Source organism: Manis javanica, chromosome 5, assembly GCF_040802235.1.
Source record: "Manis javanica isolate MJ-LG chromosome 5, MJ_LKY, whole genome shotgun sequence".
Taxonomy (NCBI): Eukaryota; Metazoa; Chordata; class Mammalia; order Pholidota; family Manidae; genus Manis; species Manis javanica.
This window is the reverse complement of record NC_133160.1, coordinates 130,593,947-130,619,338: the sequence shown is the minus strand read 5'-3', so window position 1 is coordinate 130,619,338 and position 25,392 is coordinate 130,593,947. Positions and strand designations below refer to the sequence as shown.

At 39.6% G+C, this 25,392-nt stretch overlaps 1 protein-coding gene across 24 annotated transcripts in view; it reads right to left on the bottom strand.

Annotated features, from left to right (window-relative positions):
- Positions 1-25,392, bottom strand: part of CLOCK (clock circadian regulator) — a 168,827-nt gene that overhangs the window by 80,891 nt on the left and 62,544 nt on the right. For 21 of the 24 annotated variants that reach the window (XR_012131730.1, XM_073237582.1, XM_073237588.1 and 18 more), the window contains one exon: positions 14,097-14,188. The exons of the other annotated variants lie outside the window; for them this stretch is intronic. The gene's annotated coding sequence lies outside the window, so the exon portion shown is untranslated. The remainder of the gene's footprint in view (positions 1-14,096; positions 14,189-25,392) is intronic. 24 annotated transcript variants of the gene reach the window in all.

Here is a 25,392-nt window from a genome sequence, read left to right as displayed (position 1 = left end):
CTCATGAACGTATAATGAGAAGGGCTTCGACAAATCAGGAAGATGGAGAGCTGGGGCTTCCACAAGGGCTTGACGGAGCTTAATGAAGGAGTGTCGGGGTGAGGAGGATAATGGTTCTTCAGGGGGGCCCTTGCTGAGGTCGTATAGGGGTCTTGCTAACAGGGAGAAGTTAGGGATCCACGCTCTAATATACCCAGCCAGGCCTAGAAAGGAAAGGATTTCTGTCTTGGTTTTGGGAACGGGCAGGTCAGAGAGGAGCCATTTTCTGTCTAAGGTAATGGACTTTCTTTGTTGAGATAGAAGGAATCTGAGGTAAGTGACAGGAGGGGAAGAGATTTGAGCTTTGACGGGGGATACTCGGTAACTTTTGGAAGCTAGAAGGTTAAGTAGGGAGGCAGTGTCAAGTTGAGACTGTTCCCACGAGGGACTGCAGAGTAGAAGATTGTCTATGTGTTGTAATAAGGTGGACTTGGAGTGATCATGATGAAACTGTTTGAGGTCTTGAGCTAGGACCTGTCCAAAAATATGGGGACTATCTCAGAAGCTTTGTGGCAAAACTGTCCAAGTGAGTTGTTCAGAATGTCTTGTGTATGGGTCCGTCCAGGGGAAGGCAAAAAAATCTTGGGAGGAGGGGTCCAGAGGGTTAGAAAAAAATGCGTCCTTCAGATCTAGGACTGAGAAGTGGGATGCTGAGGCAGGGATCTGCGATAAAAGGGTGTATGGATTTGGAACTAAGGGATGGATAGGGACAACGGCCATGTTGATGAGGCAAAGGTCTTGGACAAGGCGGAAAGATCTGTTGGTTTTTTTTAACAGCTAATATGGGGGTATTAAACGGGGAGTGAGTGGGTCTGAGGTAATTTTTGTTTAAGAGATCTTGAATGATGGGTTGGAGGCCTATGAGGGCTGAAGTGGTTAGGGGGTATTGGGCCTGACAGATATACTGAGAGGGGTCACGTAATTTGACAGAGGCAGGAGGACATAGAGCCACGTAGGGGCTTGTAATGTCTCAAACTTTGGGATTTACAGGGTGTACGAGGGTGGAACCGGAGCTTTCATTGGGTAGAGGGGGGTTGTCGGCTATGAGGGCCATCAGAAAGGGAGTACTGGGGGCTGTGCGGGGGATATAGTTATGGAAATGTGGAGGAGAGAAAGGATGTCCCATCCTAGTAAAGGGATGGGACACTGGGGCATAACCAGGAAGGAGTAGGAGAAAGGCATGGGATTGTCTTGGATTGTGCATAAAAGGCGGGTGGGGGGGGATTTTAATGGGAAAATCTGTTTACCTCTTACCCCAACTATAGGAGTAATGGCTGGCATGGTAGGGCCCCGGTATTCTCACAAGACTGAGAAGGTGGTTCCTGTATCTAGGAGGAAGGAGATGGGGCGACTGTCTACTGTTAAAGTAGCCCTGGGCTCCTGTTTGGTGATGGAAATGGTTGGGCGAGAAGCCCCCGGGCCCCGTCAATTTTCTTCTGCCAGCCCCACTACAGCGGGCTTAGAATGGGGGTTGTTCATCCAGCCTCCCCTGCAGATGGTTGGGCAATCAGGCCCCCAGTGGCCTTTTTTGTGGCATCTGGGGCATGGGGTGGTAGGAGATCTGGGGGAGGAGCACGCCCTTGACCAATGTCCCTCTTTTCCGCACTTGAAACAAGCTCCTGGGGGGGGGGGCTTGTTTGTAGAGGGGCGCCCAGGTTGTGGTTTTATCAGCTGGGCCAACATTTGGAAATTGGCCTGATCAGCCTTTTGTTTACAGCATTCTTTCTCCTCCTCCCGCTTATGGAAGACTTTAAAGGCCACTGTTAGGATCTCAGTCTGTGGGGTAGCGGGGCCCTGTTCTAAGTTTTTGAGTTTAGCTTTAATGTCGGGGTAGGTTTGAGCTAGGAAGTATGTCATAAGGACATGTTTTCCTTCAAGTGTTTCTGGGTCTAGGCTGGTATACTGTAATAGGGCTTGAGTGAGTCTAAGACCTCAGAGGGGGTTTTGTCTCTCTTTTGAATTATGTCTTGGAGTTTTTGAAAATTGACTACTTTACGAGCTGCCTTTTTCAGACCTGCTATTAAGCAGGAGGCAAAAATATCTCGAAAGCGGAGACCTACGGCGGTGTTATAATCCCAGTGTGGGTCTTGTTCGGGGACAGCAGTGGGGCCAGGGGGATAGGTGGGGTTAGTCCTGTGGGTTTCGGTAGCGTGTGTTTGGGCAAAGTCCCAAACTTGTCTACGCTCTTCAGGGAGGAGAGTATTGGCCAGGAGCATGAAAATGTCATGATGTGTGAGGCTGTAAGACTGGACAGTCCATTGAAACTCCCTGATGTATGTCATGGGATCAGTGGAAAAGGAACCTAGGCGTTTCTCTAGTTGGACTAAATCTCCTAAGGAGAAAGGGACACGAACGTGCACGATGCCTTCAGATTTTGCTACCTCCCGGAGGAGGGTGATAATTTTGGGAGGCTCTCGGGACCGAGTCTGAGGGGGACTGAAGGGTTCTGGCTCAGTCTGTGGGGGAGTGACACAGTCTAGCCACGCCTAGTCGAGCAGGTCCTGAAGTGCAGAAGGGGGGCAAAGAAAATAAAGAAAGATAGAATCGGACCCACGTGTTGCCAGTCAGCAGCCCAGCTGCTTGCCTCTGCCGCTCTAGTTGGGCTTGAACTCATGACTCTCAAGTTAAGAGTCCCATGCTCTACTAACTGAGCTACAGCAGGGCTCCAGTTAATTGCTTATGGAATGCGTAAACAGAATGTTCTTTGTTCACCATTCCTGCCACATCAGCAAGTGGGGGAAGGGCATAGCTAGAAGCAGGGGTGGTGTTTCTACACATCTTAAAGGTCTCCCTATTTTCAGAGTGAGGAGTCTTGGCTCGTCTTCAAGGACAAGATATGTTTTTGTGGACAGATAACTTCCAAGGACTGCACCGGTTGTTCTCTAGCATGTGCTTTCCCATGCTGCATTCAGACATGGGGGAAGGTGCTTTCCCATTCTCCCTACAAACATGTGAGAAGACAAAGGCGGTCCCTGACAGGGGAGAAACAGGTGATAAGGGCAAAGACGGAAGCCCCCGGGACCTAGTTAAAGGGGGGGGGGATGAAAGGCTCAGGCTTAATCTGTGGGGGACGAAGGCGGAGGAGGTGAGATGGGGGAGGAGATGGTGGGGGAGGAAGGGAGAAGGGCTGTTGTAGGAGAAGAAGGGGAAGGGAGTGAAGGGGAGGCTTCTGCGGGGGCGGCGGCTTGCAGGCTACGAGAACTTGGGAGGGGGCGGGGGGGGGAGGAGGAGGTGGAAAGCTTCGATATAGGGAATCTCCTTCCATTTTTTCAGGCGCTGGCAGTAGTTAAAGAGATTGCGAGTGATGTTAGGATCAAGAGTTCCCCCTGCGGGCCATTCGGTATGTCGGCCAATCTTGGGAGCAATATTTACGGAGAAGTTTTGGTTTTATATCAGGCGTCAGGGAGAGGGTAGCCAGATGCTTAAGCAGGCATTCAAAAGGTGAACTTTCAGGGAGGGATGAGGAGGCTCCCATGGCTAAAGGACAGAGAAGGAGACAAACAGGGGAAGACGAACGGAGATCCTCAGACTGGAAGCAGACCGCAAGGAGACAAAGGGCGTCCCCGATGATCCTTGGTGGTCTGCGGAAACTCGTATATGAGTTGGAATTTCTTAGGAAGTGTGGGTCGTCACCCAGACTTCCCTAAGAAGGCAGAGTGCTGGAGTCACGAGGTACTAGGCTAGGCTAGGAATTTTCGGCAGACAGAACAGATTTCGGCAGATGGAACAGGAGGAGGAGGGGGGGAAAAAGGGAGCGTTCTCATCTGCAAAGGAGTCACCTCGTTTAAGGCTGTTGGAGGAAGGGCCTGAGGTTCCACCGCAGCCGTGAAGGCCTGAGGCAGGGAGAGTTCCCTCCTCGTCCCCGAGCATCAGGGCCTTGCCGGACAATCACGGTCAATGGCACTGCGATAGCTCAGGGAAGAGTGGCCCACCCTGGGGAAATTTTGCATAAAAAGTTTCGGCATTGATGGAAGGTACGGTGAGTGCATTTATGACTGTTGGAGGAGGGGCCTGAGGGTCTGCTGCAGCCGTGAAGACCTGAGGCGGGGAGAGTTCCCTCCTCATTCCCGAGCGTCAGGGCCTTGCCAGACGATCACAGTCAATGGCACTGCGATAGCTCGGGGAAGAGCGGCCCACTCCAGGGGGAAAACTTACCTAAAGGCCAGGGAGGAGTGGTGAGTGTGATGAGCCAGCACCAGAAAAAGAGGACGAGGGCAAGCTGCTGCTGGTGTCGGGGGGAAGACAGGGCCCAGTTCGGGTGTCCCGTCTCCCGGGTTTCAGCACCAATGAAAGGAAAGGAGCGACACACAGCAGCAATTCACCGGAGAATTCCGCTTTATTAGGGAAAGGTGTTGGGTTATATAGGAAGGGGCATGGGTGATTGTGGTGTTACTTCTACGGGGCTGTTGGCTGTTGGCTAGGTGCTGGGATTGGGAGGGGGGCGAGAGGTGATTGGGCTTCAGGTGGTGCCGGTGGGAACTGAGGACCCCGAAGAGAAGCTGGAAGTTTGCCATCTTACTGGTGGGGGCCCTTCAGGGGGGACTTGATAATATAGGTGAATATAGTAACCATAACATTGCTCATGTGAAACCTTCATAAGATTGTATATCAATGATACCTTAATTTAAAAAAATGGATCATAAGCCTAAAATTTCTCTCTCTCTATATATTTTTTTCTAATGTGTAAGGCAGGTTTTATCCACATAAAATAGTTATGACCTATAGTTATGAATTAAATATTGAGTAACCACCTAATTCTAATAAATATGCTAAGTTCTGAGGTGTAAGTCTACCTTTTATTTTTATTTAAAGCTTAGGAAATTAATATGTAACTTTAACTAACCCAGAAAAAAATTAAAGGTGTTCTAAGAACATGAGGTTCTAAAATATTCTATCATTGTTTTCAAATGTACATTCATGACAGGGAGAGAGAATAACCCTTAATGATGCTGCACTGCCTATGTGGATATGGCTGCAGGGTTGGAACTATAAAGGGCTAAGAGTTCTGAAAAAATAATAAGTAAGTGCAGGAGTCAGAGGTAAAAATAAAAAGAACTGGCACTAGGACAAAATACTGATTTTAAGAGTCTTGGTTAACATCAACAGATGGAACACAGAATGACAGAATTTTAGGGTTAGAAGAGACTTCAAAGATTACCTAAGTATGACCCTCTAGTCCAATATACATATTTATCAAGGTAATAATGGAGGCTGGTTCTATCACTGAACAAAAGAATGGTGCAAAGGTAACAGAGCCAATTTGGGTGAATTAAAAAAGAGCAGTTTCCATTTAGAGTTATAAAGCCAGACTCAAGCCTTATATGGTTACAAGTATATGGATGTTTAATTATCAAAAGAAAGAATATAACACAAACTAGGGGACAAAAAAAAAAGACCCCAAGAATCAGGGCTTAGACTTTATAGGAAGGGGCATCCTGACATACAAGTGGATCCAAAATGGTTAAGAAAGTAGGGTCTGATGCTTTATTTATTTTTCTATTGTTGTTAACAATATTTTTCCACACATTACTTGTTGCCCAGCTAACTGAACAATGTAGGACTATATCACTAACAATAACTAGTCTAAGATCTTTTCTAATAATGTAACTAGTCTTAAGATCTTTTCTCTACTTTTCCAGCCAATTGATAGACATGTTATTTTTAAGGGAAAGGCAAGGGAAGAACTGTAATAGGCCTAACTACTCTAGAGTAGTTGAGAAGATTCCTCTTAACTTCCTTAAGTGGTGTAAAATTAATTTTAACAAAACGAAGTGGCAATGGGGGTTTGGACAAAATGTATTGTTTGGAGACTACCCCAGGCTCAGCACTTTCGGCATGAAACGTCTATCCAGAGTCACACTTGCCTGTGCAATGGATTCTAAGGATTCAGTTCCAGAAGACATGCAACATCCCTACACACAGCAAGGAATGACATATATGATCTGGTATACATTAAATTTTATTATTAAAAGTCTTTTTTCTTAAATGTTGACATTACTAGGCTAGCTTAGTATGTAGTTATATGTCTTTGAAATGCTCAGTTACAGTCACTGGAATCCAAAGTCCACAAATTAAATTAACAAAGGTTCAAGTTACAGCTAAGAATCAAATGTGCCTTTACAAAGCAACTTATGAGTTCAAAGTCATTCAGTGATAAGACTTTAGAGTTGATTAAGCACCATATTACTCTTTTATGATGACAGAGGGCAAGGACAGTATAAGTCTTTTATAAATATCCTTTTTAAAAAAAGCTTTAAAAAATATTTACTGAAGGAGAGAGATTAGTAACTAAGAAACTTCGTAAACAATTCAAAGTTTGCCAAGTACAGAAGGAGGTATGTTTTTAATTCAGCATGCAACATTACACATAATTAACAGTACACATAATTAACAGAAAATCTCAGTGCCTCAAAGTCCATCTTTGGAAAATAACCTTATACATGAAACAACACACACTGCATTAAAAATAAACTGCAATATCTAGTGACATGATACTACCTGTCGTCTGAATCCCATCTGCTGTCAAGACTTTCCATTTCTACATCACTAACTTCTCCCTTGGTAACTGGATTATCCTGATCAACATCTTAGTATTTTATCTTAAAAAACAAACAAAACAAAAACTTCCTTGACCTACCCCCTCACCACAATTCAGGTACTACTCTCCTCTCCTGCTGCCTTTCCAGGACACTGCTTGTCAGAGCATAGCTGCTGTTTCAATGTCTTTAATTCCATTCTTATTTTAAAATTAAGTATTTTCACCAATGTATACATATTCAAAAGTGTCCAAACAGATTTACTAAAAAATCAGAAACCCTCTATTCTCTGATCCCCATTCCCCACTTTCCATCTCTTTCATGTCTTTAACTGTTTCTTTTGGTAGTTAACTCTGTATCTCTAATATCCTTTATTACTTCTCAATTCTTTCTATTTTAGGTAGGGTGTCTACACTGTCCCAACTTGAGTTGTCCCAATGTAATTATCAGAAGTGTCTCCTTTTGGGTTAACATGCAAAATATATAAAGAACTCACATGTCTCAACACCCAAAAAGCAAATAACCCAATTAAAAAATGGGCGGAGGATATGAACAGACACTTCTCCAAAGAAAAAATACAGATGGCCAACAGGCACATGAAAAGATGCTTCACATCGCTAATTATCAGAGAAATGCAAATTAAAACCACAATGAGACATCACCTCACACCAGTTAGGATGCCCAGCATCGAAAACACAAGGAAAAACAAATGCTGGCAAGGATGTGGAGAAAGGCGAACCCTCCTACACTGCTGGTGGGAATGTAAATTAGTTCAACCATTGTGGAAAGCACTATGGAGGTTCCTCTAAAAACTAAAGATAGAAATACCATTTGACCTGGGAATTCCACTCCTAGGAATTTAACCAAAGAAAGCAAGTTTTCAGATTCAAAAAGATATATGCACCCCTATGTTTATCATAGCACTATTTACAATAGCCAAGACATGGAAGCAACTTAAGTGTCCATCAGTAGATGAATGGATAAAGAAGATGTGGTACATATACACAATGGAACACTATTCAGCCATAAGAAAGAAGCAAATCCTACCATTTGCAACAATATGATGTAGCTAGAGGATATTACGCTCAGTATCAAAGACAAGTACCAAATGATTTCCCTCATTTGTGGAGTATAATGATGAAGCAAAACTGAAGGAACTAAACATCAGCAGACTCACAGACTCCAAGAAGGGACTAGTGGTTACCAACGGGGAGGGGTGGGGTAGGGCGGGTGGGGAGGGAAGGAAAAGGGGATTGAGGAATATTACGATTAGTACCCATGGTGTGGGCAGAGTCATGAGGAAGACAGTGCAGCACAGAGAAGGCAAGTAGTGATTCGACGGCATCTTACTACACTGATGGACAATGGCTTCAGTGGGGTATGGGGGGACTAGATAATATGGGAGAATGTAGTAACCACATTGTTTTTCATGTGAAACCTTCATAAGAGTGTATATCAATGGTACCTTAATAAAAAAAAAGTGCCTCCTTTTGCTCTCAAAAGCGTCCTCTTTTTAATGTATCGTCTACTGAATTTCATTAGGAGTAAAAACAATTTAGCCCTGCTCCTTACCTCATACACATGCACACTTACCCAAATTTCAAATATCGTAATTTTGGCTAGATGGTTATACTCAGAGTTAACATTATTATGACTCTGTAAGTGCAATTCACAGCTGAGCCATATAATATGCTACAATTAACTTTCCCTTTCTGAGTAGGTTTCCCTAAAGTTAAAAGTGATTTTATTATTTACCCAGTTTTCTATATGCTTATCACCAATTCAGCCCCAAAGTCCTGTCTAAAATGACTCTTACTATCTTCAAACACTTTCTTTTTTTTTTTTTGGTATCATTAATCTACAATTACATGAAGAACATTATGTTTACTAGGCTGCTCCCCCCTTCACCAAGTACCCCCAACATACTCCTTCACAATCATTTCCCATCAGCGTAGTAAGATGCTGTAAAATCACTACTTGTCTTCTCTGTGTTGTACAGCCCGCCCCGTACACCCCCACACATTATACATGCTAATTGTAATGCCCCCTTTCTTTTTCCCCGCCCTTATCCCTTTCTTCCCACCAATCCTTCTCAGGATTGCTTTGGCTATTCAGGGTCTTTGGTGTTTCCATATGAATTTCTGAACTATTTGTTCCAGTTTGTTGAAGAATGCTGTTGGTAATTTGATAGAGACTGCATCAAATCTGTATATGGCTTTGGGCAGGATGGCCATTTTGACTATATTAATTCTTCCTAGCCAAGAGCATGGGATGAGTTTCCATTTGTTAGTGTCCTCTTTAATTTATCTTAAGGGTGTCTTACAGTTTTCAGGGTATAGGTCTTTCACTTTCTTGGTTAGGTTTTTTCCTAAGTATTTTATTCTTTTTGATGCAATTGTGAATGGAATTGTTTTCCTGATTTCTTTTTCTATTAGTTCATTGTTAGTGTATGGGAAGGCCACAGATTTCTGTGTGTTAATTTTGAATCCTGCAACTTTGCTGTATTCCGATATCAGTTCTAGTAGCTTTGGAGTGGAGTCTTTAGGGTTTTTTATGTACAATATCATGTCATCTGCAAATAGTGACAGTTTAACTTCTTCTTTACCAATTTGGATTCCTTGTATTTCTTTATTTTGTCTAATTGCCATGGCTAGGACCTCCAGTACTATGTTGAATAACAGTGAGGAGAGTGGGTATTCCTGTCTTGTTTCAGGTCTCAGAGGAAAAGCTTTCAGCTTCTCACTGTTCAGTATGATGTTGGCTGTGGGTTTATTATATACGGCCTTTATTATGTTGAGGTACTTGCCCTTTATGCCCATTTTGTTGAGATTTTTTATCATGAATGGATGTTGAATTTTGTCGAATGCTTTTTCAGCATCTATGGAGATGATCATGTGGTTTTTGTCCTTCTTTTTGTTGATGTGGTGGATGATGTTGATGGATTTTCAAATGCTGTACCATCCTTGCATCCCTGAGATGAATCCCACTTGGTCATGGTGTATGATCCTCTTGATGTATTTTTGAATTCGGTTTGCTAATATTTTGTTGAATATTTTTGCATCTACGTTCATCAGGGATATTGGTCTGTAGTTTTCTTTTTTGGTGGGGTCTTTGCCTGGTTTTGGTATTAGGGTGATGTTGGCTTCATTGAATGAGTTTGGAAGTATACCCTCCTCTTCTATTTTTTGGAAAACTTTAAGCAGAATGGGTATTATATCTTCTCTGTATGTCTGATAAAATTCCGAGGTTAATCCATCTGGCCTAGGGGTTTTGTTCTTGGGCAGTTTTTTGATTACCACTTAAATTTCTTTGCTGGTGATTGGTTTGTTTAGATTTTGTGTTTCTTCCTTGGTCAATCTTGGAAGGTTGTATTTTTCTAGGAAGTTGTCCATTTCTTCTAGGTTTTCCAGCTTGTTAGCATAGAGGTTTTCACAGTAGTCTCTAATAATTCTTTGTATTTCTGTGGGGTCCGTCATGATTTTTCCTTTCTTGTTTCTAATTCTGTTGATGTGTGTTGATTCTTTTTTTCTCTTAATAAGTCTGACTAGAGGCTTATCTATTTTGTTTATTTTCTCAAAGAACCAGCTCTTGGTTTCATTGATTTTTTTCTATTGTTTCATTCTTCTCAATTTTATTTATTTCTTCTCTGATCTTTATTATGTCCCTCCTTCTGCTGACTTTAGGCCTCATTTGTTCTTCTTTTTCCAATTTTGATAATTGTGACGTTAGACTATTCATTTGGGATTGTTCTTCCTTCTTTAAATATGCCTGGATTGCTATATACTTTCCTCTTAAGACTGCTTTCGCTGCATCCCACAGAAGTTGGGGCTTTGTGTTGTTGTTGTCATTTATTTCCATATATTGCTGGATCTCCATTTTAATTTGGTCATTGATCCATTGACTATTTAGAAGTGTTTTGTTAAGCCTCCATGTGTTTGTGAGCCTTTGTTCTTTCTTTGTACAATTTAGTTCTAGTTTTATGCCTTTGTGGTCTGAAAAGTTGGTTGGTATAATTTTAGTCTTTTTGAATTTACTGAGGCTCTTTTTGTGGCCTAGTATGTGGTCTATTCTGGAGAATGTTCCATGTGCACCTGAGAAGAATGTGTATCCTGCTGCTTTTGGATGCAGAGTTCTATACATGTCTATTAGTCCATCTGTTCTAGTGTGTTGTTCAGTGCCTCTGAGTCCTTACTTATTTTCTGTCTGGTGGATCTGTCCTTTGGAGTGAATGGTGTGTTGAAGTCTCCTAAAATGAATGCATTGCATTCTATTTCCTCCTTTAGTTTTGTTAGTATTTGTTTCACATATGCTGGTACTCCTGTGTTGGATGCATATATATTTATAATGTTTATATCCTCTTGTTGGACTGAGCCCTTTATCATTATGTAATGTCCTTCTTTATCTCGTTACTTTCTTTGTTTTGAAGTCTATTTTGTCTGATCCTAGTACTGCAACACCTGCTTTTTTCTCCCTGTTGTTTGCATGAAATATCTTTTTCTATCCCTTGACTTTTAGTCTGTGCATGTCTTTGGGTTTGAGATGAGTCTCTTGTCAGCAGCATATAGATGAGTCTTGTTTTTTTATCTATTCAGTGACTCTATTTCAGTCTTTTTATTGGTGCATTCAGTCCATTTATATTTAGGGTGATTATTGATAGGTATGTACTTACTGCATTGCAGGCTTTCAATTCGTGGTTACCAATGTTTCAAGGTTAATTTCCTTACTATCTAAGATTCTAACTTAACTCAGTTAGTATACTATTACAAACACAATCTAAAGGTTCTTTTATGTTTCTCCTCCTTTTCTTCCTCCTCCATTCTTTATATATTAGGTATCATATTCTGTACTTTTTGTCTATCCCTTGATTGACTTTGGGGATAGTTAATTTAATTTTTCATTTTCTTAGTAATTAGCTGTTCTACTTTCTTTACTGTGGTTTTATTACCTCTGGTGACAGCTATTAAACCTTAGGAACACTTCCATCTATACCAGTCCCTCCAAAATAGACTGTAGAGATGGTTTGTGGGAGTTAAATTCTCTCAGCTTTTGCATATCTGGAAATTGTTTAATACCACCTTCAAATTTAAATGATATTCTTGCTGTATAAAGTAATCTTGGTTCCACGCCCTTCTGCTTCATGGCATTAAATACAACATGCCACTCCCTTCTGGCCTGTGAGGTTTCTGATGAGAAGCCTGATGTTAGCCTGATGGGCTTTCCTTTGTATGTGATCTTATTTCTGTCTCTGGCTGCTTTTAAAAGTCTGCCCTTATCCTTGATCTTTTCCATTTTAATTACTATGTGTCTTGGTGTTGTCTTCCTTAGGTCCCTTGTGTTGGGAGGTCTGTGGATCTCCATGGCCTGAGAGACTATCTCCTTCCCCAGATTTGGGAAGTTTTCAGCAGCTACCTCCTCAAAGATACTTTCTATCCCTTTCTCTCTCTTCTTCTTCTTCTGGTATCCCTATAATGTGAATATTGTTTCATTTGGACTGGTCACACAGTTCTCTCAATATTCTTTCATTCTTAGAGATCCTTTTTTCTCTCTGTGTCTCAGCTTCTTTCTATTCCTCTTCTCTAGTTTCTATTTCATTTATCATCTCCTCCACCGTATCCAACCTGCTTTTAATACCCTCCATTGTGCTCTTCAACGATTGGATCTCTGACCTGAATTCATTCCTGAGTTCTTGGATGTCTTTCCTTACCTCCATTAGCATGTTGATGATTTTTATTTTGAACTCCCTTTCAGGAAGAGTCATGAGATCCATATCATTTAAATCTTTCTTGGGAGTTGTATTAATAATTTTACTCTGGACCAGGTTTCTTTGGTGTTTCATATTTGTATATGGTGCCCTCTAGTGTCCAGCTCTATTCTGGAGCTGCTCAGCCCCTGAAGCAATGTCGGGGGTCGCAGGGGAGCGGTATTGGTGCCTGGGGGGAGGAAAGAGCTGTTCCCTGCTTTCTGGCTGCTGTGCCTGTCTCCACTGCCTGAACCAGTGGACTGAGCACACAGATAAAAGGTTTTGTCCCAGAGCAGCCGGATAAGGATCCCTGCTTTCCACAAGTGGCTAGAATCCCAGTCTCCCCAGGAGCTCTGCCTGTCCTAGCTTTCCAACCCCATAATCAGAAGAATATGATGAAAGCACCATGAAATGTAGGTTTGTGCTCCCAGTGCAGATCTCCGGAGTTAGGTATTCAGCAGTCCCAGGCCTTCCACTCCCTTCCTGTTCCTTTTCTCTTCCTCCTGCCGGTGAGCTGGGGTGGGGGAAGGGCTTGGGTCCCGCCAAGCCACAGCTCTGGTATGTTACCCTGTTTGGTGAGGTCTGCTCTTTTCTCCAGGTGTATGCAGTCTGGTGCTGTCCTCTTTCCTGTTGCTCTCTCAGGATTAGTTGCACCAACTATATTTTCTAATTGTATCCAGTTTTAGGAGGGAGCCTCTGTCTCTCCTCTCACGCCACCATGTTTAATCCTCTCCATCTTCCCCATTTCTCTTAAAATCAATTTTTTAATTAGGCTTTCATCCTCACCCACTTCCACTGAGACTGTTCACTTTTATTGGAATTATGAGTGACATTCATGTTGCCAAACCTAATGGCTGCTTTATTCTACTCTCTATTTGTAGCATGTGACATAAGCGACTACGTCTGCATGTGTTTAGTACACCTCAAGCCCTCTTTGACTAAATACTTCCTGTTTTTCCACCCATCACACTGGTTGCTCCCTCTCCGTGATTAATATTGGCATGTCCCAGGGCTAAATCCTTCTCAATCTAAGTACACTTCCTAGATAATTTCACCCAGCTCTATAACTCTTAAGTATCTTGCTATGTCAATAACTCCAAAATCCAACCTCTAGACCAGATTCTCCACTTCAGTCACATATCTAACTACATTTTTTTATATTTCTACAGATTTTACAGGTGTGTAAAAAATATCATATAGCAAAAGAGAACACCTGACTTTCTTGTACAACTGCTCCTCTCCTGGTGTTATCCTTCAACCTGAATGCCATATACTCTTCCCCTCACTTACTACACTCCAGTCACATTTGCTTTTTCTGTTCCTCAAGCATTTCATGGTCACTTCTGTTTCACTCCTCTCTCAGATCATCACAGGGCTGGCACATTCTTGCCATTCAGATCTCAAATGACATACTCTTCTTCAGTGAGGGTTTTTCAGGCTACCTAATTAAAACCATCACCAATCTCTATCACATTATCTGTTTAAATTATCTGTACAGAACTAACCACAAATTTTTCATTTGTTTCCTAATTGTCCTGCCTCCCTTTAGAATGCAGCCCTCATGAGAGCAGGAACAGCTTCTGTCTTGTTCTTCACTGTACTCCCAGTACCTAAAATAGTATCTAAACATAGTTGGCACAATAAATGTTGTAAGATAAAACAGTGAAAACTTAAAAATAAAACTTTCTTTAGTGTGTCAGTATAGTTCATGGATTCTTTTATCAATTTTTCTGGGAAAATGTCATTCCAAAGAATATTTTAAGACACCACCTTTTCATTACCTTTTGTATCTCTTCTATCCTTTGAACTGATTCTTCAGAACACTATAGGTTCGCTGTAGTCTTCTATATGGCTGAGCACTGGTCTCAGAATTCTGTTTGATATGAAAAAATGTCTTTATTAAACTTACCCAACTTACATAAAAGTCCATCATAAAAAGGTTTTTAAATAATTTTTAAGCATAACAAAATTTAGAGCTTTGTAACAAAAATGTACATAACAAATGTTAAACTCCACAAATTGTTTCTAAAAGACAGCAACTTAAAGAATAAATAAAACAATCACTTTTAATTCTAGTAAAGAAGTTAAAAGACAAAAGTATACTATAAAAATGTTAACAGATAAACAATATAAAAAGATGTAATTTGTGACATCTATGAGAAAGTGTGATGGGAAAAAAAGAAAAGTAGAGTTTTGAAACTAAGTTGTTATCCACTTAAAACACTGTTAAAACCATAGATGTCGTCGTACCTAAGACCCATGGTAAGCACAAAGAAAACACCTGTGGAAGATACACAAAAGGGAATGAAAAAGGAAACAAAGCATGTCAATACGAAAACAAAAAACACACAAAGGAAGAGGAAAGGAAGTGACAAAAAGCTACAAGACAGAAAAAAAAAATTAACAAAGTGATGATAACAAATCCTTATCAGTAATTATTTTAAATGCAAATGAATTAAAGTCATCAATCAAGAAATAGAGTGGCTAAAAAAAAAAAAAGAAATAGAGTGGCTAAATGGATTTGAAAAAAAAAGATCTGACTATATGCCATCTATAATAGACTCACTTACATTATTTAAGGACATACCTAGGCCTAAAGTGAAAGACTGGAAAAAGATACACCATGCAAACAGTAACCAAAAGAGAGTAGAAGTGATATCAGACAAAAATAAGTTTTAAGTCAAAAACTGACAAGAGACAATGAAAGGGCATTGCATAATGATAAGAGCGTCAATCTATTAGGAGATATAACAATTATAAGTATGTATACACCCAACATCAGAGCACTCAAATATTTGAAACAAACATTGATGGAACTGAAGAGAAAAATAGCAACAAGGTAATAGTATGATATTTCAATACCCTAGTTATCAATAATGGATAGAACATTCTGACAGATCAGTAAGAAAAAAGACAACTTGAATAACACAATACACCATATCAACTTAACAGACATGTATAAAATAGCCCACCCAACACAAGTAGAATACACATTCTTCTTAACTGTCCATCAAACATTCTCTAGGACAGATCACATGGAAGGTCACAAAACAAGTCTTAAGAACTTACAAAGAGTGAAATCACACCAAGTATCACTTCTGACCACAGTGGAATGAAAGAGCAATCAGTAACACAAGGAAAACTGGAAAAATGCACTACTGTGTGGAAGTTAAACAACACACTCTTGAACAATCAATGAGTCAAAGAAGAAATTAAGGGAGATTAGGTAGTATCTTGAGAAAAAACATAACACAGCAAAATTTATGGGATACAATAAAAGAAGTTTACAGTGGTAAATACTAGATCAAAAAAAAAGTCTCAAATAAAGACCCTAACCTTACACCTAAAGAACCAGAAAAGAAAAAAATAACCCCAAGGTTGGCAGAAGGGAGAAAATAATAAAAATTAGAAATAAAAATAGAGATAGAAAACAATAGAAAAAAAATGAAACAAAGAGATTTTAGAAAACTTCAACAAAATAAAAGAAAAACTTTTGACTAAGGGAAGAAAAACTCAAATAGAAATCAGAAAAGAGGAAATAATACAACTGGCACCACAAAACTACAAAAATACTAAGGATCATAGGAGACTACCAGGAACAATGAAATACCAATTAGATAATCTACAAGAAATGGATAAATTCCTAGAAACATATAACCAACCAAGACTGAAGGATGAAGAAATAGAAAATCTGAATACAGCCCAGTTTGAAAAAGACATATGCACCCCTGTTTATCATAGCACTATTTACAATAGCCAAGACATGGAAGCAACTTAAGTGTCCATCAGTAGATGAATGAATAAAGAAGATGTGGTACATATACACAATGTAATATTATGTAGCCATAATAAGAAAACAAATCCTACTATTTGCAACAACATGGATGGAGCTAGAGGGTATTATGCTCAGTAAATAAGCCAGGCAGAAAAAGACAAGTATCAAATGATTTCACTCATATGTGGAGTATAAGAACAAAGAAAAAAACTGAAAGGAACAAAACATCAGCAGACTCACAGAAACCAAGAATGGACTAACAGTTACCAAAGAGAAAGGGACTGGGGAGGGTGGGTGGGAAGGGAGGGATAAGGGCAGGGAAACAGAAAGGGGGCATTACAATTAGCATGTATAACATGGGGGGGGCATGGGGAGGGCTGTGCAACACAGTGAAGACAAGTAGTGATTCTACAGCATCTTACTACGCTGATGGACAGTGACTCTAATGGTGTGTGTGGGGGGGACTTGATGATGGGGGGAGTCTAGTAACCATAAAGTTGTTCATGTAATTGTAGATTAATGATACCAAAAAAAAAATGTAAAAAAAAAAAAGAAAATATGAATACACAGACAACCAGTAAGGTATTGAATCAGTAATGAAAAACTGATTTTCCAACTAAGAAAAGCCAGGACCAAAGAGATTCACTGGAGAGTTCTACCAAACACATAAAGAATTAACACCAATCCTTCTCAAACTCTTCCAAAAAAATTGAAGATGAGGGAACACATCTAAAATCATTTTTTGAAGTCAATATTACCCTGATACCCTGGTACCTTTTATTTGTGGAGACTCCACAAATAAAGAAAACTACAAGTTAATATCCCTGAAGAACATAAATGGAAAAATCCTCAACAAAACACTAACAAAACAATCCAACAGCACATTAAAAGGACAGTACACTATGATCAAGTAGGATTCATTCCTGTGATGCAAATATGTTTCAACTCACAAAAATAAATCAGTGTGACACACCACATTAACAGAACAAAGTATAAAAATCAAAGGATTACCTCAATGCAAAAAAAAAAAGCATTAAATATAATTCAACATGCTTTCATGATAAGAACATTCAACAAACTAGGGATGAAAAGTCCACAGCTCATATCATACTCAACAGTGAAAAACTGAAAACTTGCCCTCTAAGGTGGGAGTAATGCAAGGATGCTATTCTCATCACTTCTATTCAACACAGTATTGGAAGTTTTAGCAAAAGTAATTAAGCAAGAAATAAAAGGCATCCAAATCATAAAGTTAGAATTATAATTATCCCTGTTCACAGATGACATGATCTTACGTGTAGAAAAACCTAAAGATTTCACACAAAATAAGTTAGAACTAAGAAACAACAAAGTTGCAGGACATGAAATCAACATACAAAAAGCACTTGCATTTCTATACATTAACAGCAAACGATCTGAAAAGAAAATTAAGAAAACAATAGCATTTACAATAGCATCAAAAAGAATAAGATAGTTAGGAAGAAACAACTAAAAAGACGAAAGACTTAATAAACTAAAAACTACAAACATCACTGAAATAAAGTAAGACACAAATAAATGGAAGGACATTCTGTGTTCATGGATTGAAAGACTTAATATTGTAAAAATGTCCATACTACCTCATGTAATCCCTATCAAAATTACAATGGCATTCTTTGCAGAAATAGAAAAAAAATCCTAAAATTCATATGGACTAAAAAGGATAGCCAAAGCAACCTTGAAAAAGAACAAAGCTGGAGGCCTCACACTTTCTGACTTGAAAATATATTACAAACTACAATAATCAAAGAGAATGGCAGTGGCATAAAGACAGAAATATAGACCAATGGAACAGAATAAAGAGCCCAGAAAGAAACCCATGCATATATGGTCAAATGATCTTTAACAAGGTGCTAAGACAACATAATGAAAAGGACAGTCTCTAACAAATGGTGCTGGGAAAATAGGATATTCACATGCAAAAGAATGAAACAGGACCCTTATTTAACAGCAAACACAAAAATAAAGGCAAAATGGACTAAAGATGACCTGAAACTGTAAAACTTCTCGAAGAAACACAGGAGAAAAGTTTCAGGACACTGGATTTGGAAATAATTTCTTGGATATAATACCAAAAGCACAGGAAACAAAGCAACAACAGACAAGTGGACTACATCAGACTAAAGAACTACACAGCAAAAGACACAGGGTGAAAAGGCAACCCAGGAAATGGGAGAAAGTATCTGCAAACCATTTATGTGATAAAGGTTTAATATTCAGTATACTTAAATAACTCCAACAACTCAGCAAAAAAACAAATAACCCAATTTTTTAAATGGGCAAGTCACTTAATGGACATTTTTCTTAAGAAGAGATACAGAAGGCCAACAAGTATATGAAAAGGTGCTCAACATCCTTAATCATAAGAGAAATGTAAATCAGAACCACAATGAGATCTCACCACACACCTATTAGGATAGCAATTAGCAAAACAAAAACAACACACACAAAAAAACAAAAATTAATAAGTATTGGTGAAGGTGTGGAGAAAATGGTAACTTGTCTGCTATTAGTGGGAATGTAAAATGATGCAGCCACTAGAAAACAGTATGGAGGCGTCTCAAAAATTTAAAATAGAACTACGATATATGGCAATCCCACCTTAAAGTATTTATTCAAAAGAATTGAGAATAGGATCTTGAAAAGATAACTGCACTGCCAAGTTCACTGTAACATATTTAAAAAGCCAAGCAGGGAAAACAACCTAAATGTCCCCAGACAAATAAATTATATATAAAGAAAATGGGGTGTATACAAGTAACAGAATATAATAAAGTCTTAAGAAAAGAAAGAATCCAGAAAGATCATGGAGGATTAAAGATGGCAGTGTGAGAGGTGAAACAGAGGCTTCCTCCTAAAACTGCATATAATACGAAAATATAATTAATGCAACTAATCCTGAAAGAGCAACAGGAAAGAGGCTGCACCAGACTGCATACACCTGAAGAAAAGAACAGGGTAATGCACCGAAGCCATGGTCTGGTGGGACCCAAGCACTTACCCCACCCCACCTCACTGGCAGAAGGAAGACAAACAGAGCAAGGAGGGAGTGGAGGCCTTGGACTGCTGAATACAACTCCAGAGATCTGCTCAGGGAGCACAAACCTACATTTCATGGTGCTTGCATGGTACTGTTGTGATTAGGGGGCTGGAAAGCTAAGACATGCAGAATTCCTGGAGAGACTGAGATTCCAGCTGCTTGTGGAAAGCTGGGATCCATATCCGGCTGCTCTGGGACAAAAGAAAGGCAGGGAGTCTGAGAGATTTCCTAACAGCAAGAGAGCTGCTAAAGGGGCAAGGATTACACAGAACTTACTGCTCAGGAGAAAGGACAGGTAGTCAAAATTATCTGGGTGCACACTGCCCAGCAGGTTGGGAGCATTCATGATCTTTAGGCACTCCAGCTCCATGGTTGCCTACATGGCTCCAAGGACCCACTCCGTGATATGCAGCCTACTTCACCTTTCTCCCGGCCAGCCCAACCTGGATTGCAAACCGGCAAACCCCACCCTCGCATTAGGCCAGCCAGAGGGAAGACCTGTCCACAGCAACTACAAACACAAAGCAGAGAGGCTTATACCTATGTGCTCAGCCCACTGGTTCAGGCAGTGGAGACAGGTATACCAGCTGGGAAGCAGAAAACAGCTCTTTCCTCCCCTCAGGCACCAATACCACTCGTCTGTGACCCCCGACATTGCTTCAGGGGCAGAGTAGCCCCAGAGAGCATAGATTCTGGGCACTAGAGGGTGCCATATACAAATAGGAAATGCCAAAGGAACCTGGTGCAAAGTAAAATTATGAATACAACTCCTGAGAAAGATTTAAAAGACACTGACCTCATGAATCTTCCTGAAAGGGATTTCAAAATAAAAATCAATTAACATGCTCATGGAGGTAGAGAAAAATATTCAAGAACTCAAGAATGAATTCTGGTCAGAGATCCAATCATTGAAGAGCACAATGGAGGTTATTAAAAGCAGATTAGATACAGTGGAGGAGACGATAAATGAAATAGAAACAGGAGAAGAGGAATACAAGGAAGCTGAGGCACAGAGAGAAAAAAGGATCTCTAATAATTAAAGAATATTGAGAGAAATGGATGACTAATCCAAATGGAACAATACTTGCATTATAGGGGTACCAGAAGAAGAAGAGAGAAAAAGGGATAGAAAGTGTCTTTGAGGAGGTAATTGCTGAAGACTTCCCCAATCTGGGGAAGGAGATAGTCTCTCAGGCCATGGAGGTGCACAGATCTCCCAAGGGACTCAAGGAAGACAACATCAAGACATATAGTAATGAAAATGGATCAAGGATAAGGACAGACTATTAAAAGCAGCCAGAGAGAGAAATAAGATCAAATACAAAGGAAAGCCCATCAGGCTAACATTGGAGTTCTCAGCATAAACAATACAGGCCAAAAGGGAGTGGCATGATGTACTTAATGCAATGAAGCAGCAAGGCCTTGAACCAAGAATACATTATCTGGCAAGATTATCATTTAAACTTGAAGGAGGGATTAAACAATTTCCAGACAAGCAAAACCTGGAGAATTTACCTCCCACAAACTGTCTCTACAGTGTATTTTGGAAGGACTGCAAAAGATGGATGTGTTCCTAAGGTTTAATAGCCGTCATCAGAGGTAATAAAATCACAGTAAAGAAAGTAAAACACTTAATTACTAAGCAAATGCAAAATTAAACTATCCCCAAAGTCGATCAAGGGGTAGACAAAGAGTACAGAATATGACACCCAACATATAAAGAATGGAGGAGGAAGAAAAAGGAGGAGAAAAAAAAAGAACCTTTAGATTGTGACTGTAATAGTATATTAAGTGAGTTAAGTTAGACTCTTAGATACTAAGAAAGTTAACCTTGAACCTTTGGTAACTACGAATCTAAAGCCTTCAATGGCAATAAGTACATACCTATTGATAATCACCCTAAATGCAAATGGACTGAATGCACCAATCAAAAGATATAGAGTCACTGAATGGATAAAACAAGAAGAATCTATATGCTGCCTACAAGAGACTCACTTTAAACCCAAAGACATACACAGAAGGGATGGAAGTGAAGGGATGGAAAGGGATATTTTATGCAACTAATAGGGAGAAAAAAGTAGGAGTTGCATTACTTGAATCAGACAAATTATACTTTAAAATAAAGAAAGTCACAAGAGACAAAGAAGGACATTACATAATGATAAAGCGGTCAATCCAACAAGAAGATACAACCATTATAAATATCTATGTGCCCAACACAGGAGCACCTACATATGTGAAACAAATACTAACAGAATTAAAAGGGGAAATAGAATGCAATACATTCATTCTAGGAGACTTCAACACACCACTTACTCTGAAGGACAGATCAGCCAGACAGAAAATAAGTAAGGAGACAGGCATTGAACAACACATTAGAACAGATGGACCTAACAGACATCTACAGAACTCTACACCCAAAAGCAGCAGAATACACATTCTTCTCTAGGGCGCATGGAACATTTTTAACAATAGACCATATACTAGGCCACAAAAAGAGCCTCAGTAAATTCAAAAAGATTGAAATTGTATGAACCAGTTTCTCAGACAACTAAGGTATGAAACTAGAAATAAATTACACAAAGAAAATGAAAAATCCCACAAACACATGGAGGTTTCACAACATGCTCTTAAATAACCAATGGATCAATGACCAAATAAAAACAGAGAGCAAGCAATATATGGAGACAAATGACAACAATAATTCAACACTGCAAAACCTGTGGGACACAGCGAAGACCATGCTAAGAAGGAAGTATATTGCAATACAGGCCTACCTCAGGAAAGAAGAACAATCCTATATGAGCAGTCTAAACTCACAATTAATGAAGCTAGAAAAATAAGAACAAATGAGGCCCAAAGTCAGGAGAAGGAGGGACATAATAAATATTAAGCTGGTTCTTAAAGAAAATAAACAAAATAGATAAACAACTAACCAGACTTACCAAGAAAAAAAGAGAGTCTACACACATAAACAGAATCAGAAATGACAAAGGAAAAATCACTATGGACACCACAGAAAGACAAATAATTATTAGAGAACATAATGAAAAATTACATGGCAACAAACTGGATAATCTAGAAGAAATGGACAACTTTCTAGAAAAATACAGCCTTCCAATGCTGACCCAGAAAGAAACAGAAAATCTGAACAGACCAATTACCAGTAATGAAATTAAACTGGTAATCAAAAACCTACCTAAGAACAAAACCTCTGGAACAGATGGCTTCACTGCTGAATTTTATCAAACATTTAGTGAAGACCTAATAACAATCCTCCTTAAAGTTTTCCAAAGAGTAGAAGAGGGAATACTTCCAAACTCTTTCTATGAAGTCAGCATCACTCTAATACCAAAACCAGGCAAAGACACCACAAAAAAAGAAAATTACAAATGATACCAAAAGAAAAGAAAAGAAAAAAAAGAAAATTACAGACCAATATCCCTGATGAACAAAGATGCAAAAACATTCAACAAAATATTAGTAAACTGAACTCAAAAATACATCAAAATGACCATCCATCATGATCAAGTAGGATTTATTCCAGGGATGCACGGATGGTGCAACATTTGAAAACCCATCAACATCATCCATTACATCAACAAAAAGGACAAAAGCAACATGATCATCTCCATAGATGCTGAAAAAGCATTTGAAAACTTTAACATCCATTCATGGTAAAAACTCTCAACAAAATGGGTATAGAGGGCAAGTACCTCAACATAATAAAGGCCATATATGACAAACCCACAGCCAACATCATACTTAACACCGAGAAGCTGAAAGCTTTTCCTTTAAGATTGGGAACAAGACAAGGATGCCCACTCTCCCTGCTTTTATTCAACATAGTACTGGGGGTCCTAGCCACGGCAATCAGAGAACACAAGGAAATAAAAGGCATCCAGATTAGCAAGGTGGAAGTTAAACTGTCTCTGTTTACACATATCATGATATTGTATATAAAAAACCCTAAAGACTCCACTCCAAAACTACTAGATCTAATATCTGAATTCAGCAAAGTTGCAGGATACAAAATTAATACACAGAAATCTGTGGCATTCCTATACACTAACAAAGAACTAGCAGAAAGAGAAATCAGGAAAACAATTCCATTCACATTTACATACAGAAGAATTAAATACCTAGGAATAAATGTAACCAAGCAAGTGAAAGACCTATACTCTGAAAACTACAAGACACTCATGAGAGAAATTAAAGAAGATACCAATAAATGGGAACACATCCTGTGCTCATGGATAGGAAGAATTAGTATTGTCAAAATGGCCATCCTGCCTAAAGCAATCTACAGATTCAGTGCAATTCCTATCAAAATACCAACAGCATTCTTCAACGAAGTAGAGAAAATTGTTCTAAAATTCATATGGAACCACCCAAGACCCCAAATAGCCAAAGTAATCCTGAGAGGTAAGAATAAAGCAGGGGGATTATGCTCCCCGACTTCAAGCTATACTACAAAGCCATAGTAATCAAGACAATTTGGTATTGGCACAAGAACAGATCCATAGACCAATGGAACAGACTAGAGAGCCATGATATAAACCCAACCATATATGGTCAATTAATATGATAAAGGAGCCATGGACATAGAATGGGGAAATGACAGCCTCTTCCAGCTGGTGTTGGCAAAACTGGACAGCTACATGCAAGAGAATGAAACTGGATTATTGTTTAACCCATACACAAAAGTAAACTTGAAATGGATCAAAGACCTGAATGTCAGTCATGAAACCATAATACTCTTAGAAGACAACACAGGCAAACATCTCCTGAATATAAGCATGAGCAACTTCTTCCTGAACACATCTCCTTGAGTACGGGAAACAAAAGCAAAAATGAACTCATGGGACTACACCAAACTAAAAAGTTTCTGTACAGCAAAGGACACCATCAACAGAACAAAAAGGCATCCTACGGTAAGGGAGAATATATTTGGAAATAACATATCTGACAAGGGGTTAACACCCAAAATATATAAAGAACTCACATGCCTCAACATTCAAAAAGCAAATAACCCAGTTAACAAATGGGCAGAGGATATGAAGAGGCAATTCTCCGAAGAAGAAATTCAGATGGCCAACAGACACATGGAAAGATGCTCCACATCACTAATCATCAGGGAAATGAAAATTAAAACCATAATGAGATATCACCTCACACCAGTAAGGATGGCCAGCATCGAAAAGAAAGACAGAACAAATGCTGGCGAGGATGCGGAGAAAGGGGAACCCTCCTACACTGCTGGTGGGAATGTAAGCTAGTTCAACCATTGTGGAAAGCAATGTGGAGGTTCCTCAAAAAAACTAAAGATAGAAATACCATTTGACCCAAGAATCCCACTTCTTGGAATTTACCCAAGGAATACAACTTCTCAGATTCAAAAAGACATATGTACCCCTATGTTTATCGCAGCACTCTTTACAATAACCAAGATATGGAAGCAACATAAGTACCCATGAGTAGATGAATGGATAAAGAAGATGTTGTATATATACACAATGGAATACTATTCAGCCATAAGAAAGAAACAAATCCTACCATTTGCAACAACATGGATGAAGCTAGAGGATATAATGCTCAGTGAAATAAGCCAGGTGGAGAAAGACAAGTGGCAAATGATTTCCCTCATTTGTGGAGTATAACAACAAAGTAAAACTGAAGGAACAAAATAGCAGCAGACTCAGACACTCCAAGAAGGGACTAGGGGTTACCAAAGAGGAGGGGTGTGGGAGGGTGGGTGGGGAGGGAGGGAGAAGGGGATTGAGGGGTATTATGTTAAGTGCACATGGTGTGGGGGATCACGGGAATAACAGTGTAGCACAGAGAAGGCAAATAGTGAATCTGTGGCATCTTACTACACTGATGGACAGTGACTGTATTGGGGTATGGGTGGGGACTTGATAATATGGGTAAATGTAGTAACCACATTGTTTTTTCATGTGAAACCTTCATTAGAGTGTGTATCAATAATATCTTAAAACAAATTTTTTTTAAATGAAAGAAAAGAAGGAATCCTTTCAAACTTGACAGCATGGATGAACCTTGAGGACACTGTGCTAAGTGAAATAAACAGAAGGACAAATAATGCATGATTTCACTTATATGAGGCATCAAATTCACAGGAACAGCAGAATGCTGGCTGCAGGGGCTTGGAGGAGGAAAAAATCAAGAGTGGCTGTCCATGGATATAGAGTTTATTGGTCAT